Below are 18,135 nucleotides of genomic sequence, written 5' to 3'. Positions count from 1 at the left end.
TAGAAGGAAAAATATTGTGTTGTAACGACTGGAGGTGAGCAAACGTCTGAGGTTTTCTTCTCAAAGCATGATTTGTTTTTCTTTAGTCCACAGGTCCAACGAGGCATGGTTGTTTTATTAATGTTTTCCAGAGAAAACTCACACACTCTTATGATTGTATCCCTGCTTGATCTGGTGCCTTTCAGTGCACTCATATTATTGCTTTTTGCTGTTGTTACCGTTTATTTGGAGAATCCCTGTACGTTCTCCTGGCACCTCCGGTCTCCTCTGTGTCCTGCAGTCCTTTCACTCCTCTGCAGGGAGCACACATATTCCTCACAATTGATTTTTACCCCACTTCAAGGGTGAGTCATTTTCGCTCTCTATATTTCTCTCCCCGAATGCCTCCTCTGTCTGTCTCTCTATCTTTCTGTCTACTTGTTTAATTATCTAATTGCTTCCTTGTTTCATTCAATCTGGTCAGATCAGATTAAATCAGATTTCAGAGCTGCGTGTTCGGCCACGGTACATAAAAACATGTTTGACACAGGGGTGTAGGAGACATTCATGAGACAAATTTAAAAGACAAAGCTGAAGCGTTTTAACACTGTGTTACTAATAGGATTGACTGTAGTGGGGCAAGCGCTGGAAACAAGGAGAAAGGCTTGCCAGGTCCATGAAGATGACACCTAAAAGACATCACCGACCCCCTCCTTGACCCCCTGCAGTTTGCCTACAGAGCCAACAGGTCTGTAGATGATGCAGTCAACCTAGCCCTTCACTTCATCCTCCGGCACCTGGACTCCACAGGAACCTACGCCAGGATCCTGTTTGTGGATTTCAGCTCTGCCTTCAACACCATCGTCCCAGTTCTGCTCCAGGAGAAGCTCTCCCAGCTGAGTGTGCCCGACTCCACCTGCAGGTGGATCACTGACTTCCTGTCTGACAGGAAGCAGCGCGTGAGGCTGGGGAAGCACGTCTCTGACTCCCTGACCATCAGCACTGGTTCCCCCCAAGGCTGTGTTCTCTCTCCTCTGCTCTTCTTCCTGTACACCAACAGCTGCACCTCCAGTCACCAGTCTGTCAAGCTTCTGAAGTTTGCGGACGACACCACCCTGATCGGACTCATCTCTGATGGCGACGAGTCCGCGTACAGATGGGAGGTGGACCATCTGTTGGATTGGTTCAGCCAGAACAACCTTGAGCTCAACGCTCTAAAGACAGTGGAGATGGTTGTGGACTTCAGGCAGGACCCAGCCCCACCTGCCCCCATCACCCTCTGTGACTCCACAATTGACACTGTGGAATCTTTCCGCTTCCTGGGAACCATCATCTCCCAGGATCTCAAGTGGGAGCCAAACATCAGCTCCCTCATCAAGAAAGCCCAGCAGAGGATGTTCTTCCTGCGGCAGCTGAAGAAATTCAACCTGCCAAAGACTATGATGGTGCACTTCTACACAGCCATCATTGAGTCCATCCTCACCTCCTCCATCACCATCTGGTACGCCGCTGCTACAGCCAAGGATAAGGGGAGGCTGCAGCGTGTCATTCGGTCTGCTGAGAAGGTGATTGGCTGCAGTCTACTGTCGCTCCAGGAACTGTACACCTCCAGGACCCTGAAGCGGGCAGGGAAGATTCTGGCTGATCCCTCCCACCCTGGTCACAGACTCTTTGAGACTCTCCCCTCTGGCAGGAGGCTGCGGTCCATCCGGACCAAAACCTCACGCCACAAGAACAGTTTTTTCCCATCTGCCACCAGCCTTGTTAACAAAGCCCGGAAACCACCCTGACACTCTCCCTTTGCCCCACACCCCCCTTTTTTACTGACAGGACACCTGTAACCTGTAAATCTATGCGTTACATTAACGCTCAGCTTGGACTCCTGCTTTACTTGCACAATGATCACCTGTACTGTTGTATTGCTCTTGCATCTTATACTGCTCTATATTTACTCTTACTCACTTAAAACTGTGCACATATATTTATATTATATTGTAGATATGTTTATACTGTTTAATTTGTATTGTATTGCACCGACTACGCCAAAACAAATTCCTTGTATGTCCAAAAACGTACTTGGCAATAAAGCTTTTCTGATTCTGATTCTGATTCTGAATATTCATTCACCACACTGCGTTCACTACAGTTGCGACTAAAATTATGTCGCGCAATACCGGCAAATCTTTAAATTGTTCTGGTGTTTGCATTAACACAATACACGGAAAACTACGGAGCCCGCGTGGGGACATGTGGGAATTTTTTTCTTTTGCGTCCCCACGCAATACTTTTTGCGTTCTCACGCAATAGTCTTTGCGTTATTTCGCAATACTTAGTGGGATAGTTTCCAAACCAGATAACTGCAAAAATTGAACCAACACTACACCCGTTTTTGAGATTTATTGAGTTTTATTTTGAAATCGGTCTTAAATAAAATGATCTTCAATGAGACTTAAAGACAGTTTTTATCCACAAGCTGTCAAACTACTGAACTCTGGACAATAATACTGCACGAAACCACATCTGGGACACTTTATTTGTTTACTGCTGCTGCAAACCATACCAATACCATATCAGTGCTGTTTGTTTTGTGAGCAGTTTGTCATCTGTGCTGCTGTTCCAAAATGCACAGCTTTCTCAAGGTGATTAACAACTTTTGCGAGCGAACGTAAAAGTATTGCGTGGGGACGCAAAATAAAAAAAATCCCCCATGTCCCCTCGCAGGCTCCGTATTTTAGTGACAACTGAAGTCATAAAACTGTTCGCCTCTTTGTGAGCAATCTTTTACACGAACTGGGTCTAAAGGTCTAATACAACACGTACATCATGACACGACAACATGAAATGGGAGCACAAGACTTCTGGCACATGTCAGAAGACTTGCTGTGGAGATAGGGAGACATTTTGAGCTAAATTCCAGCTCTGAAATCAGGATTTTTTTGTCATTTTCCATCTGCTCTAATGCTTCCCCTTTTAAAAATTCCACCTCTTGTCATTATTTAAAATCCTTTCATTATTTTGCAGGACACACCTTCCTTCCAAAGGTCCAGCCTCCTGACCTAACCTTAAATTATTATTCTTTGTTACGGTCTCAGATTGATCACTTGTCCCCAAGGTCAATCCTGCGACCTTACACTTATGGAAGTTTGTCTCTTGATGGTCCTCCCTGCCTCAATAACATCAGACTGCAGAGACATGAGGAGAAAATAGCTCGGGGGGGCATGCTGTTATTGATCGGTATCTGGCTAATGTTCCTCAGAACCTGCCAGGTTCTGTTCTTTCCTTCAGGTGGTGGAGAGTGAGATTGTCTGCCTTCTCCACATCCTCTGAGATGTCTAAGGGTTTATCCGTCCACTGTTAGGTGCTCATCTGATTTTTCCCTTTGTTCGCTCATCTATGCAAGCATCCCTGTGAGCCACAGTCAGATGAGCAGGAGACAGCTGGAAATATCTGATGCACGAAACAGTAAGGATGCTGAGACATAAGTATATTTTAATTCATGTATATTTTTTAAATCTTGTGTTTTCACCACACAGTGGAGCATTGTCCAGATTAGACCTGCAGAATATACCAAATCGCAGCTGTTATGTGTGCATTATTACAATTGAAAAGGAATGTTTGGATGCAATATTTTGACAAGATAAAATATTTAATGCCCACACCAGGGGTATTTCCTTAGTGGCTGAGATGCTAAAGCTCATGGAGAGTGGTGGGAACATTATGTGACGGAAATAAAAGAGGAGTGTCTCAAATTGTTATCCTGATTTTCATCAATAGAACCTCAGAAACTGTACAAACATGAGATTTTAATGGGGTAGGATATGGAATTGGCTTTTGCATTAGTGTTTGTTGTTTATATATTTAAAATAAAGACTTCATTCATTTAAAAGATTTTAATTTGTTGTCTTTTTCTTTTTGAAAGTTCTACAAAACAATTCATTCTTTTAAAACTTAAACTGCAAAAAAAAATTTTTTTATTACTCTTTAATGTGGCCTTTTATTCCAAAGCAATATTCATCAAAATCTTGTAAAAACTGGAGTTTTCAGCTCAAATTTATACAATTTTTCCAATTAAAAAGTAATGCTAAGCTTCTCGTTAGCATGCTATCGCTAGTTTGCTATCGTTTGCACGTTATAAAGATCTTTGTTTAGTTTCCGAAATTTTGGAGGGTTGTGCTTCTGTGTTGGGTTTGTTGGGGTCATCAGGAGGTTTTTGTTTTGCTGCTTTAGTTTCTTGATCCATGCTCTTGTTTTATTTGCCTATTCTGTTTCTATTTTATTTATTATATTATATATTCTGAGCCACTCTGAGCATCTCCCTCCTTTAGTTGTCCTTTGGCAGATCTTCTCTCTATTGTTCCTCCAGTCATGTGAAGTTTAGACGTGATCCAGACGCTGTTTTTACGTTTTCCTGTCCCAGCAGCACCTTGTATTTTTATTTAATAGCAATCAGTTCAAATTTTTCCTATTCTGTTGTTTTATACTCACACCCTGTGTTGCTTACTCCTCCTTATGAAGTTGTGACATCATTTACAGAAAGATTATCTTTTTCTAACTCTGAATAAATTATTTTGCTCTGAGGTTTTGCAGTAAGGTCAAGGATCGGAGCTAATGAAATAAAACCTGGAGGTAATTGTTTTGCCATTCAACTGCAAATCTAATCCGTTAAAACACCTCGCCGAGGTATTTCAGCAGTTCCAGACTGTCACTAAAGGTTTTCAAAGTGCAACAAGGCTGTAACTGAAAGGTAAAGGTTGTCAACAGCTCTGCACACGCAGTCTAAACACATTTTGAACATAAATGTTCCCATTGCATCAGGGACAAAGAGGTTCTAGCTGTAGCTGTGCAGTAGGGTGAAACGAGTAGCAAGCTTTACATTTCTATTTTGGCACTGAAAAAAAAAAAGCGAGAAATAAACCAGCAAATCCGGGGATAAAATTAGGTTTAATTATATTTGGGTAAACCTGAATATTGAGTGGTGAATAGGTGGGCAGCAGAAAAAAAAAATAAATGTCTTTCACTTTTTTGAATATATAGATACATTAAGTTGTGGAGAGGTTTAGATCAGGGTTAGGTTATAAAACAATATCCCAAGTTTTTAACATCTCCAAGAGCTCTGTTCCATTCATCCATTTTCTATACCCGCTTCTTCCATACAGGGTCATGGGGGAGCTGGTGCCCATCTCCAGCAGGCTACAAGCAAGGGACACCCTGGACAGGTCACCAGTCCATTGCAGGGCAACACAGAGACACACAGGACAAACAACCATGCACACACCCATTTGCACCCAAGGGAAATTGAGAGACACCAATTAACCTAACAGCCATGTTTTTGCAGAAGCCGGAGTACCCGGAGAGAGTTCACACATGAACGGGGAGAACATACAAACTCCATGCAAAAAGATCCTGGGTGTCAAACCCAGGACCTTCTTCCTGCATGGTGACAGTGCTACCAACTTCGCCACCATGCAGCCCTCATCTGAAAATGGAAAGCAGGTTTGCACATCTGCAAACAAGTAAAATATAACTAACCACTCAAACCAACAGGCTAGGCAAGGAGGGCCTCAATCAATCCGTTACAAGCCTATGGTAATTCTGGAGGAGCTGCAGACTTCCATGGTGCAGGTGGGAGAAATTATTGACGTAATTACTTTTGGTCATGCACTTCAGAGATCTAGAGAGAGTGTGTCATAATGAAAAGCATTTTTACAAGAAAGTAACAGGCAGTCTGGTTTGCCACAAGCCATGTAGGGCCCACAACAGCAGCAGTAAAACACCATCCCACTGTGAAACATGGTGGCAGCAGAGGTTGCACTAGACTTTTTTGTTGTCCGTCATTTTGACTAACAGGGTAAAGAAAAATCCGGTCATAATCTATTTTTACCCGTCACTTTATTTTTTAAAGTGCTGAAAATTAAACAATCAATAACATTTATTTTAATTAATATTCAGTCCAAATAAGCTGAACAGAGAATCCACATCATCAAGATAAATATATTTAACTTTTTCTCTGCAGTGACAAAAAACACGGACTGTGATTATGTATAAACAAAAAAATTAAACAATTGCACTTAAAATATGAACAGATCACCTGCTGTGACCTGAACACATTTCCTCCAAATTGCGCAGCCGCTTAAATCAAACGCCTTGAGAAGGATTGCTGCAGAGGCTGCATGTCACGAGGTTTGCACTTTTGCGTCGGACAGACAACGTAACGTAGATGTTGTCCTGGAGGCTGAATGTGTGCTCTGTCGCCACACTACAGACCAGAATTACAAGCTTTTCTTCAGGAAAGACATGGAAACTGGTCAGAGTTGATGGTATGATAGATGGAGCTGAATACAGGGCAATACTGGAAGGAAGCAGCTTCAAAGTACATGTGACTGGGGGTAAGGGTTTCTCCTCCAGCAGGAAAACAAACCTACACATACAACTGTCACCAAACCCTCCTCCTCAGGGCCCACAGCATGAATGTTTCTTCATTGCCACATGCCTGATTTAAAATAATAGCTTATTAACAGGTTTCTGCAAAATTGTGATGGCATATTAATGAGCTATGCATTCATTTGAATCATATAAGCTGGAGCAGGGCACTAAACTTGCAGGACAGAGGGGACGCCAGATCAATTTCTCTAAAAGATCTGCAGCTGGAACCAAATATTGGCTGACCAAATTTCTGCAGGATTTGAGAATATACCAATCATTGCTGCCCTTTTCCCTGTGACCCCTAACAAGAATGTCGACCGCATCAATTATATTCATTACAATATCCTACGCCTCGCGAACTGAACTCGAGATGCAGTTGAGGGACTCGCTGATCAAACAGGACCTACTTCCCTTATGTCAGTACAAAATAGAATGGCGCTGGATATGCTTCTAGCAGAACAGGGGGGCGTATGTGCAATGTTTGGTGATATGTGTTGCACATTTATTCCAAACAATACAGCACCAGACGGATCGGTGTCGAATGCCTTAGCAGGCCTCAAAACGCTATCCGCCACCATGCATGAACATTCAGGTATTGATAACCCATTTGAGGATTGGATGATTGGTATGTTTGGACAGTGGACCGGTTTAATCATGTCTTTGTTTATTTCCATAGCAGTATTTGTTGCTATTATGGTGACGTGTGGATGTTGTTGTGTACCATGTATTAGATCTTTGATTGTGCGCTTTATTACTGCAACTATTGAAGGCAAGGCAACCACACCCTCTCATATGATGCCTTTGTTGGCTATCCCTGATGACGACGAGCAGCCTGAAGGGGTGTTGAGAATTTAATTCGAGTCCGCTGTGCTTAGGCTTCTGGTATAGACGTTTACTTTTTGTATTCTTTTAGTGAAGTCTTAACAGACTTCAAAAGGGGGAATGTTATATATAACCAAGTGTAATGTGTTCTTATGTTCATAACAGTGTGGAATTAGTCTGAACCTGTAACGCTTAGAAAGTTAACTGTGCAGAATATGTATTATTTGTGAACTTGAAAAAACAGGCACTAAAGGGTGTGAGTGCATGTGTCAGTTTCATCAATAGAAGATGCCTCAGAACTGACCTTCAGCAAAAGAATGTATGAGAAACTGATAAGGCGCTGCACAACAAATGTAAAATGTATATTCCCTGGTATGTGTGTGTTCAATAAAAGAACGGTGCAGGGGAGAGAAGAGCAGAAGTGTTCCTGACTACACAGAGACGACAGCACCTCTCTTCCCCGGCCGGGTGAATCAGCTTCAACCTCTGTTTTGCTTTCTTAGACATTTAAGTTTAGTTTTTCTCAAGCAGAATTAAGATGCTGTGACCAAATAAACGAACACGCAGGAGTTTAGAAGGACAACTCCGACAAACTCAAGAATCAGAAGAATCAGAATCAGCTTTTTAATTTCCCCACAGGTGTGCCTCCATTTACCCCAGATGTTGTGAACTAACCTTCTGTGAATCAGAAGCTTACAAAACCAGGACAGTATCATCTGGAGCTTTCCCATTCCTCCTGACAGAGCTGGTGTATTTGGCTCAGGGTTGGAGGTCGCCTCGCTGGAACTCTATGGGACCAAGACCAGAGCTTGGTGATGGCAACTCTAAAACAGGGATGGGTGACATTAACTTAAAAGTTTATCACAATATAACAAGTGGTATTTGTTCACAATAATGATGGAAGTGGTGGTAAAACGTATTTGAAAATGCATTACAGTCTGGCAATAGATTGTACGGCTATGACTCAATGCCACGGCAGTCAAAGCCCCACAGACAGAATAACTGCTCTAAAAACAACAAAACCAACTAGGAACATCCTACTGATTATTAAACAGGCTACTTCCAAACCCGTTACATTAACTAGAGCAGTTGTACCGCTTAACAGCACAAAATAGCTATAATTAATCATATTTTTTAAAGAAATTAATGTTTAATGCTGCTTTTATGAATCCCAAAAATACTTTCACTATGTGGGTTATAGTTTATTGTTGTCACAATAAGTCAGTTTATTATGATGATAAACAAACAACCATTAATAAGACAAGAAGTGGATCTCATATTTTACAATAACAGAGACCCACAACCTCTACTGCTATTTAGGAATACACCTAAATCAATTACAGAATGTTATACTGACACACAAACACCTTCAACAACACGGTTTATTGCTTTTATCACTTAGTAAGTTGTATTTTTGAACATTTATTGTATAAATATGCGTTACTGTTAACATTTTTGGAGCCCACACTCGTTGAGCCCAACACTGAGAACCGCTTGTCTAAACTACGTTGAAAATCATGTTTCGTGTTGGCATCTACAAGTATTTTGCGCTATTTATGTTATGAATTCAGTGCATATTGTTCCCCATTTTAAATTCTCTGACGTTTAGCTGCTGTGAACATAATTTCTGAAATACTAGATCTCATAAATTATTAGATATTATTAGATATTAGTTGTATTTGGAGTGCTGTCTTGTGGTCAACCTTCACTTAGCTTTGTAAATGAGGTCTGACTCACACAAAAAATGTTTTGCTCATAAGCCATGGAAATGCAATATAAATGCTTTGTTACTGTCTGAAAAACACTTTCTTATAGATATATATTTTATAAATGTATCTTGTGCAGACCTAAGAAATCCTGTATGACTCAAAACATTTGCATAATGTTTATGTACCCTATAATCAGCGAGCTGTAAAATAACATTAGTTATACAGTGATCATATTTATTTAAAGATGTACTCAATTCAAAGGAAATAGTTTGAAATGGCCCTGCGATGGACTGGCGATCTGTCCAGGGTGTACCCTGCCTCTCGCCCATAGACTGCTGGAGATAGGCACCAGCTCCCCCGCGACCCACTATGGAATAAGCGGTAGAAAATGACTGACTGACTAGTTTGAAATGTTGAACTATTTGTGGTGTTAAATCCTTTCAAGGATAAATTTCCTGTCCAGAAACTCTCCAGATCATTTCCTCCTGCTAAACTGCACTCCGTCTCTGTCTGTCTCTGTAATCACACGGCTGCTCTTCCTAGGAGTCAAGGTTTCTTCTACTGGACCAGAGATTGGAGACGGAACTCTGCGAGTCTGCTGCCCCGTTGGTTCATGCGTGTAATGACGTGGATAAATGGACACTGATGCTCATCCCATCCCAGACGTTCGTGGCCAAACTAGCCTCCCTGTGGGGCGAAGGACAAGAGCTGAGAAGGACAGAAGAGACAAAGAGAGAGCATGTATATACACAGCTTCATCCCCTTCTGTCTGTCCAACTCTTCTTTATATGTGCAAAATAATTCAGAAAGCCTTTGACCGAAGATTATTTGCTTGTACTCCGGCTGTGGTATCTACTCAGGCGTCGGTTTAGTGGCCTGGCAGAGGGGAAATCCTCTGACTAAAAGCATTTCGTTTTAATCTGAGTGAAAAAAATGTCTCCCATCTCTAGCTGTTTGAAGTGAGCCGGGTTTGATAAGGGACATGTGAGGCGAAAGCATCTAAGCTTCAAGGGAAGAGCTTACAGGCATTTATTGGATGATTCCCACAAACATGACATCTTTTTGAACACTAAGTCTGACTTTCCCTGGAGAGTCTAAGCCAGTTGTTTCTATTCTTGTCATGTGGAGTAAAAGACAACATTTGTCCCGTGGGAATTTCTTTTAAATTGAAGCCTCAAACACCTTGGAAGTCCTTTCATGAGCAGGTTACGTAGAGAAACGGGCTTTAAATGACTTGATCGCTACTGAAAAGAGTAAGAAAAGATGCAGCTGGTCACTAATCTGATTTGTGTTTCATGTTCCCACCCTTTTGTTTCAAAACAAAAGCCCGAGCTAATAGAAATTTTCATACATTTCCTTTTTCTTTTTGGCATTTCTTTTTTAATCTGTTTGACTTGAGTCAAATGTTTTTGCTTTCGTTCCACGAGCTCACAATAGTTTTTTTTGAATTTTGGCTGATTTCTCCTGATAGAACTAGGTTAACTCGGTCAGATTTGTAGACCGCTTTAATTGCACACACTTATTCTGCTCCGCATACAAAGTTTCAGTTTGACTATTGACCACGACTGCAATAAGTAGGTTTCAAGGAGTCAATGTGAGTCTTTAAAAAACCAGTAACACTGTGCTAACTGTCAAACAGAGTAGTGGCAGCATTATGCTGTGAAGGTTTTTTGCTGCCAGTTGTACTGGTGGATTACACAAAGTGGATGGAATAATAAAGGAAAATGACTATTTCCAAATTCTCCCAGTTTCAGATCACAATACTAGGAGCAGTCCTGACAGAGTCCAAACCACACTGGAAGAAGGTCAACTTCTCCCTCCATGCAGGAGGTCAGTTTCTACCTCAAATGAAGGAGTTGGGAAGGTAAGACATGACTATCTGGGCCCGTTGTGGTGGCTGAAAAAAACAAATCCTTTTTAAGGAGCAAACACCTCCTTAAAACTTCATATAACCCAACAGATGTCTCTCAGTTATACAATCTTCTGCATTTCTCACATGGTTGGAGCAGTTCTGAATCAGTCTCACATCCCTGAGCCATCAGAACTATTTGAACAGATTATTGAGATCATGTCTGATAAGAGGAGTTTTTGATAATAAGCCCTTTAGGAATGCCAGGAATGTTTCTGCTGTTGCAGTGCAACCTTCTTTCAGTCTCTTTCTGCTTGCTTTTGTTTATTTTCATTCAGCATCTATTTGTTGAAGGCCCCAAGGAGAACATTTAGCAACAAATAAGGTTTCTCCACAAAGCAGCTTTGTCAAGGTTTTTACATTTAAACTCAAAGGCTCTAAACAAAGATTAGTTCCAGGTTTTCCCACATCGTCTGCGACTGCTGTTTGATCGGAGTCAACTTCTCATCCACAAAGGGAAGAGCACTGTTCATAAATATGGGGATCTTCCCTGTATAGACTTACATGCAGGATGCCTCCGTTAAATGTGGACTGACTGCGTCTTTGCAGAGAGTTAAGCTGGAGGTTCCAATATTGTGCAGTGAAAACCAGAAATTATTTAATTGCTGGTAACTGTTATGACATAAAGTGTTCTTCTTCTTCTTCTTCTTCTTCTTCTCAGTGCAGTGGCAGATCTAGAAAACTTTACATGCAGGAGCAAAGGAGGCACAAAAGGTCTAGGCAGGGTGGCAATGACCTCATCGTTGAAGTTCATCGATTTAAAAAATATATAGTGACGATTAGAATGATCTAATACAGATTTCACTGCATTTTTGCATTGTAGGATTTACTTTTTATTATGACATAAAATTATAACATAAATTGACTACATCTATGAAGCCTGGACTATCTAACGCCGCCTGTATACTTGTGCAAATATGTTATTCATTGAAACATCTAATTTCAGCTGGACAGGCTGGATTGCCTGACTCCCCTTCTTCTTTCTCTCCTTCATCCGTTGTCTTCTCTGTCTTCTATATTTAGAAATCTTATTCTCTTGGCAGCCAGTTTATTATTTTCCCGATCTGACCGACCGGATGTAACGTGGTTCAATTGTGCCTCATTTCTGTGATATTGATCATATAGTGATCAGCCCCTAAAAAAAGCACAACCGAACATTTATATTCATAGCTAAACTTTCCGTTAACTCTTATCGTGCTCATTGTCAGTTAAACTAACAAGGGAAATATGATAAGTCACTGTTGTTAAACGTTTAATAAACGTATCACACCGTGAACGTTGGTCGATTCAGGAGATATTTCATTCATCACAAACTTAAGTAGCCTTTTCACCTGGACAAACTGGGTTTAACTACAGAAACCTGAACAGCTCAGTTGCTCCACTCTGCTGGGCTGCAGACAGACTGCCTCGTTAATGGGCCTGAGATAAAAACGGTGTATGATGCAGGGCCGTAACTAAGATTTTCAGGGACCTCAGAATATATCTACAATTATACATTTTTGGTAAATTAATGTTCAATTTGAAGGCTGTCAGAGGCTTTTGGACAAACAAGCGACTAGTAATTCCAAGTAGTTTATGGACACGGAAGTAGGAGGGCAGCTGGGGGGGCAGGTACAGTAGGGGGGCAGTTGCCCCCCTTAGATCCGCCCCTGTCTCACGGTGTACCACACCTCTTAACCTCGCTATAGACCTCTGGAGATAAGCACCAGTGCCTCCCTGTGACCCTGTAAGGATAATTGGAACAGAAAATGGATGGATTTTAGTCTCATTTGACCAGAGAACCTTCTTCCACGTGTGCTCTGTCCCTGACATGGCTTGTGGCAAACTCCTTCTGCTTTTCTTTCAGTGATAGCATTTTTCTTGCCTCTTGTCCATGAAGGTCAAATTTGGAAGGTGTATGTCAGATGTAGTACAGGTATTCATTAACTAAATGTGGCAACTTCTGTAAGCTTATCTGCTCCTTTCAATTAAGTTCCATTTCCTTAATTAATTAAACACTTTCTTTATCCTTTATCGCACCACTGTTGAATGCCCATCCCCCACCATCATACATGACTACATTAAATGAAACTTCTGAAATGCTTTCATTGCATTCAGTTAATTCAATCCCCATCTTGCCTGCTCTTTGAAACCTTTCTGGAGACTCCTCTGGATATTTTGTTGGTGCTGCAGCCAGTTTTGTTTCCACAGCTGGATCAAGCAAATTGTAGACAGTTCTTAATCCCTTGGTCACTTCCTGTGTTGTGTTGTCTTCCCGCTTAGATTTATTCCAAGTTGGTTCATATAGTTTAGTAAACCGAGGGAAAAACTCCCAATCCTTGCGATTTTTCCCAAAGTGAGAGAAAGATTTATTTATTTCCATCCTGGCACATGGGAGGGAATCCATGAAATCTTTTGAAACTGCTGCAGAGAGATTTTTCCACCAAGGTTTCGAACCAGTGATCGTTTTGCACATGTTTTTCCTGTTTTGACCAAGAATAAAATGGATATAGCGATTCAAAACTGGTGCAAATGAAAGAACTTTTACTCGACCGAAACTCTGATTATTGCAGCACTTAGTCTGCTCAACTCATGGCAGAACAATAAAAACACAAAATCTCAACATTTATAAGAAGTAGGGATGCTCCGATATGAATGTTTGTGTATCTTTTTCCAAAAACTCCCTCAAGACAAGTGAGGTGGTGTCTTGTGAGATGCACTTAAAATTGCTCTCTTGCGATCATATTTCCTAAACAAATCCATAATAATCCCGTCTGTAAGCAAGGAATACCAGTAAGTCAGTAACATATCACATGTTTTCAACCAGATTTTCATCATTTATTCATAAGTTGGTTGCTCATTTGTAAAATTTACTCCCCTGGCTGAATATTTATCAAGATTTCAGCAACAAGAACATTTCAGCAATGACCACGTAAACTGATTTGCAGAAACAGGTTGAGAACAAAGGGTCAACAAATCAACTTACATCTTAATCACTCCTTTACTGAAACATTCAGCTAATCAGTGGTGCAATCACTGACTTGAGAGGACCCCACAGTTTAATATTGTGGTAGAAAACATTCACTTTTCTTTCTGTGTTGTCAGGATAAAACAGCTTGTAGAGGCACTCTTGGCAGCTACAACTTGAAGACGTTGTTTTCCTTATGACTTAATAAGGAGCTTTGTCCCTCTCTTCTTTCAAATGTTGTTTCAGTTCATTGAGATTTACAGGTCCAACCATAGCATGTCAATCAAGTTGAGGTCTGGACTTTGACTAGGCCATTGCAACTTCTTGATGTATCTCTTTTCCAGCGTTCTGCTGTGGATTTGATTCTGTGCTTGGGATCATCATCCTGATGATGAACCAGCTTGCTTTTTGTATGAATTTTAAAGAGTTCATTTTTAACTCAATGACTCCAAGATGAACCAGCTATGAGATCAATGTAGACATGTTTGGTCATGATCCACAGAACCACGTTTGACTCTGTGCATCATGACCAAACACGGCTACGTTGATCTCATCTGTAAATAGACATTTTTCCAGAGGTTTTGGGATTTATTCTGATACAGCTTTTCAAACCCACGTTGTTTCCATACGCTTTTCAAAAAGAAGAAGCTTTCTCCTGGCACCCGTTCCAAACAAGCCAAACCTTTTTAGTCTTTTTCCAATCGCACAGTCCTAAACTTTAACTTAAAGCGCTCTAACTCAGACCTCCAAGAATCTCACATGGAGCTCTCGGGTTTTTTGCAATGTCTCAGAGCATTGCACAATCAGATGTTAGGGTAAATTTGCTGGGATGTTTCACTCCTGGAAAGATTGTCTTATATAGTTTTTCTCTCAGTTAAACTTTCTTACTGTTGAATGATGGACTTCAAATAGTTTGGAAATGCTTTAAACTCTTTACAGATTAATGGGCAGCAACAGTTGCTTCTCTGACATTATTGTTGATGGTGTTTTACAGAGATGGAAACACTTGCTGATAATGATTGACTCGAGCTGCTTTTTTTCTTTTAAAACCTCTGCAAGCAGTCATTGAAGGTTTCTGTTTCATGTGACTGTATATTAAACAATGTATAGGTACTGCTAGTCAGAAAATATTGTATGTATTAATATTTTCCTAAACTGCACGTGGATATTGAGTGAATTTGAGAAAAAAGGGAAATAATGTTATTTTTGAGTCACCCTGGTTTATTTTTGCCAAATGTTAGACTGAGGGTGGAGCCATTTTGTCTGGGGCTTCATGATGTCTTTGATTCAGACGGGAAAGTGGAAGCTTTGATGGTTCCCTCTGAATGTCAATAAACCTCATGCTGACAGATTTCCTCATCACACAAACACACACCTGGAATCATTTTGCACATATTTGCAACACTTCTAAAAGTGTTTCAACTTCAAGAAATCCTAAAAGCCCCAAATTTCCAGGTTGTGGAAATTCTTTGAAGGTTTCTGCTTCTGGCACATAAACATTTTTATTCATTCGGGACAGCGATATTTATTGAATTACAACTCTGCCCTATAATGCAGGTTTGTGTTTAAATGTCCAAAATAACAAACTTGATATTCATTTATTCATTTCTTATCATAATAAATACTCTTGGTGAGAAGAGAAGAAGTGTTTGATGTGTTAATAATCCGATTTTAATTGATTCACACCTGCAAAGAGATTTCTGATTGCACAGTTGAATGTTGATGGTAAAACTTCCAGCTAGGAAAATTAACACATTGGATGTCTTTTCCTGGGAGATTTAGGAATGTGATGCATATTCCATTAACATATAGACATGTTTTTTTTAGATCAACACATTCGGTTTCATATATAATTCACTCCCAGTGGGATGGCCTCCTGTTCAAGGTTAATATGAACCTTTACTGGAATAGAAATATTTTTTGACATTTTGCACATTTTGTTAATCTCAAAACTAGTGCTATTGGTTATACAGTCAGAAATTCAAAAGGACAGTTTCACAGAAGTTGAACCTAAGCTATTAATAAAGGTTTTCACTTTTCATGGTGGTTAATATTCACAAATGTTACAGAAATGTCCTCAAAAACATCGACACTGAAAATTCCTTACTGAAAGCACCACACAATTCAATTATTTATAATAATAATTTGTCAGGCAAATATATCCTATAAAATCTCAAAACTTTCAAAGTAAAGGCCAATAAGCGTTTAAACTGCTCCTTTTCTAACTTCCTGTGGCAGCTAGCTGTGCTGTAATGCTAACACCAGCTTAGGGGAAAAGGAAAAACGAGTGGAGAGTCTGTTGTGTTATTTGTATTTTTGTCCGTCTCACTGTCCTCCTAAAAGCAAAGGACAGATTTAAACCCATGAGTTGTGGGACTTTTTCTACCTTCTGGTAGCGGCTAACCGTGCATTAGAGCTAAAAGTAGCTGGAACGCAGATAGAAACAAAAAGTGCAAGTTAGGTTTTTGCATCATAATCTAAAATATACCTAAACCATAAACAAAACCACGGGTCAATACTTAACTTTAGCAGTGGCTAATAATGGCTTTAAATTGAAACCTTTGTTATCGTAGATAGCTGTTATGATATGCTAACTCTAGCTTATTGCAAAAAGAAGCAACAAGCAGACATTCTGTGTTTGTATCTTTGTTTTTGACCACTCTCTGTAATCCTTAAAGCAACAAAACTGTCATGGTATGACATCCTTGGATTTGGTTTGTGTTTTTGTATTAACTGTTCTTAGGTCTATGGTTTCCTTTATTGTTAATCAGTTCCACCTGTCCCTTATGCCTCCATGTCTCCTTGCCACACCTGTTCTTAGTTCCTGTGATTACCTGCCTTTGTTTTCTCCCTGTATATTAGTTGGTCTGTGTTCTTTGTTCCCCGCTGGTTCCTCCATCACTATTCCTCGTTCACTACCTTGTTTATGCTCAGTTTTGCTACGTTACAGAACTATGTACACATGTAAGTTTTTGGCTCGACTCATGTTTGTACTTGTTGGATTATGTTACGTTTTGGAGACCTTTAATTAAAGAAAAGTCTTCCTCTCATCATGCGGCTGCCAAGTTCTTATCTGCACTTTGGTCCGATCCAAACCAAGAACTTGATATTAGGAACCAGCCATAAACAGGACCAAGCAGACAGAGCTAAAGAACTTAAAATGTGGATAAAGCAGCAAGAGGAGACGCTACAAGCTATGTATGGAGAGGGGGTTGAGATTTTACCCTCACCTTTGTTGCTGGAGGAGATGGAGTGTCTCGGTGTATCTGACCGGGTCCCCATGGATGTAGTACCGGATCGGAATCATACCTCTCCAGCTTGTTCCTCCTCCAGGCGACGTCGCCCTTGCCGCAAGTGCTCCACCCCAGCTACAGCAGCTCCGGCCGAGCTCAACCTGCTCACAGCTGCTTCGCCGGAGCCATCCTCGTCTGCAGCGGCACCTGCTGCGGCCGAATTCCCCGCTGGGTTCGGCTCCCGCCCTGGATGACGTCGTCGCCGCAGAACAGTCGCCATTGGGGAGGTTCGGATGGGCGCCTCCAACCCTTCTACGGAGGGTCCATCCGCCATGGCCTCCTTGCAGCTGCTTTCCCCGGAGTTGGTGGGTGGTCACCCAACGCGCTCTGCAGGTCACCAGTCGTCGGTGCAGCCTCCAGCCCTGAATTGGGTTCAAGTCAGGCTGGAGAAAATGAAAGAGGATTTCATGAAGTGACGTTGCTGTGATTTTGTGCTTCATCTAATGAATCATCCAGAGGATCTGAATCTGGTGCACTCTGTTCTACAGGCCGAATTCATTGCGGAGGGATGGCTCGACGCTCCAGCTCCTCTTTCTGCTAGAGGTCCTTTCGACCCTCTTCTTGTGGCTGTTAGAGCAGCACAGAGCTCCAAGGATTATGAGCCACAGCATGCAGCCAAGCAGCTGGACTCACAGCATGCCGCCGCCAGGTCTACAGAGCCTCTCATCCTAGTTCCTGAGTTTCCTGAGGGGTCTGAGGACGAGCTGCCTCTCATCCTAGTTCCTGAGGTTCCTGAGGGGTCTGAGGATGAACCGCCTCTCATCCTAGTTTCTGAGTTTCCTGAGGGGTCTGAGGACGGACCGCCTCTCATCCTAGTTCCTGAGTTTCCTGAGGGGTCTGAGGACGGACCGCCTCTCATCCTAGTTCCTGAGTTTCCTGAGGGGTCTGAGGATGGACCGCCTCTCATCCTAGTTCCTGAGTTTCCTGAGGGGTCTGAGGACGGACCGCCTCTCATCCTAGTTCCTGAGTTTCCTGAGGGGTCTGAGGACGGACCGCCTCTCATCCTAGTCCCTGAGTTTCCTGAGGGGTCTGAGGACGGACCGCCTCTCATCC

This window comes from Girardinichthys multiradiatus, chromosome 21, assembly GCF_021462225.1.
Source record: "Girardinichthys multiradiatus isolate DD_20200921_A chromosome 21, DD_fGirMul_XY1, whole genome shotgun sequence".
Classification (NCBI taxonomy): Eukaryota; Metazoa; Chordata; class Actinopteri; order Cyprinodontiformes; family Goodeidae; genus Girardinichthys; species Girardinichthys multiradiatus.
The sequence above is the reverse complement of the archived record's forward strand: the minus strand, read 5'-3'. Positions refer to the sequence as shown.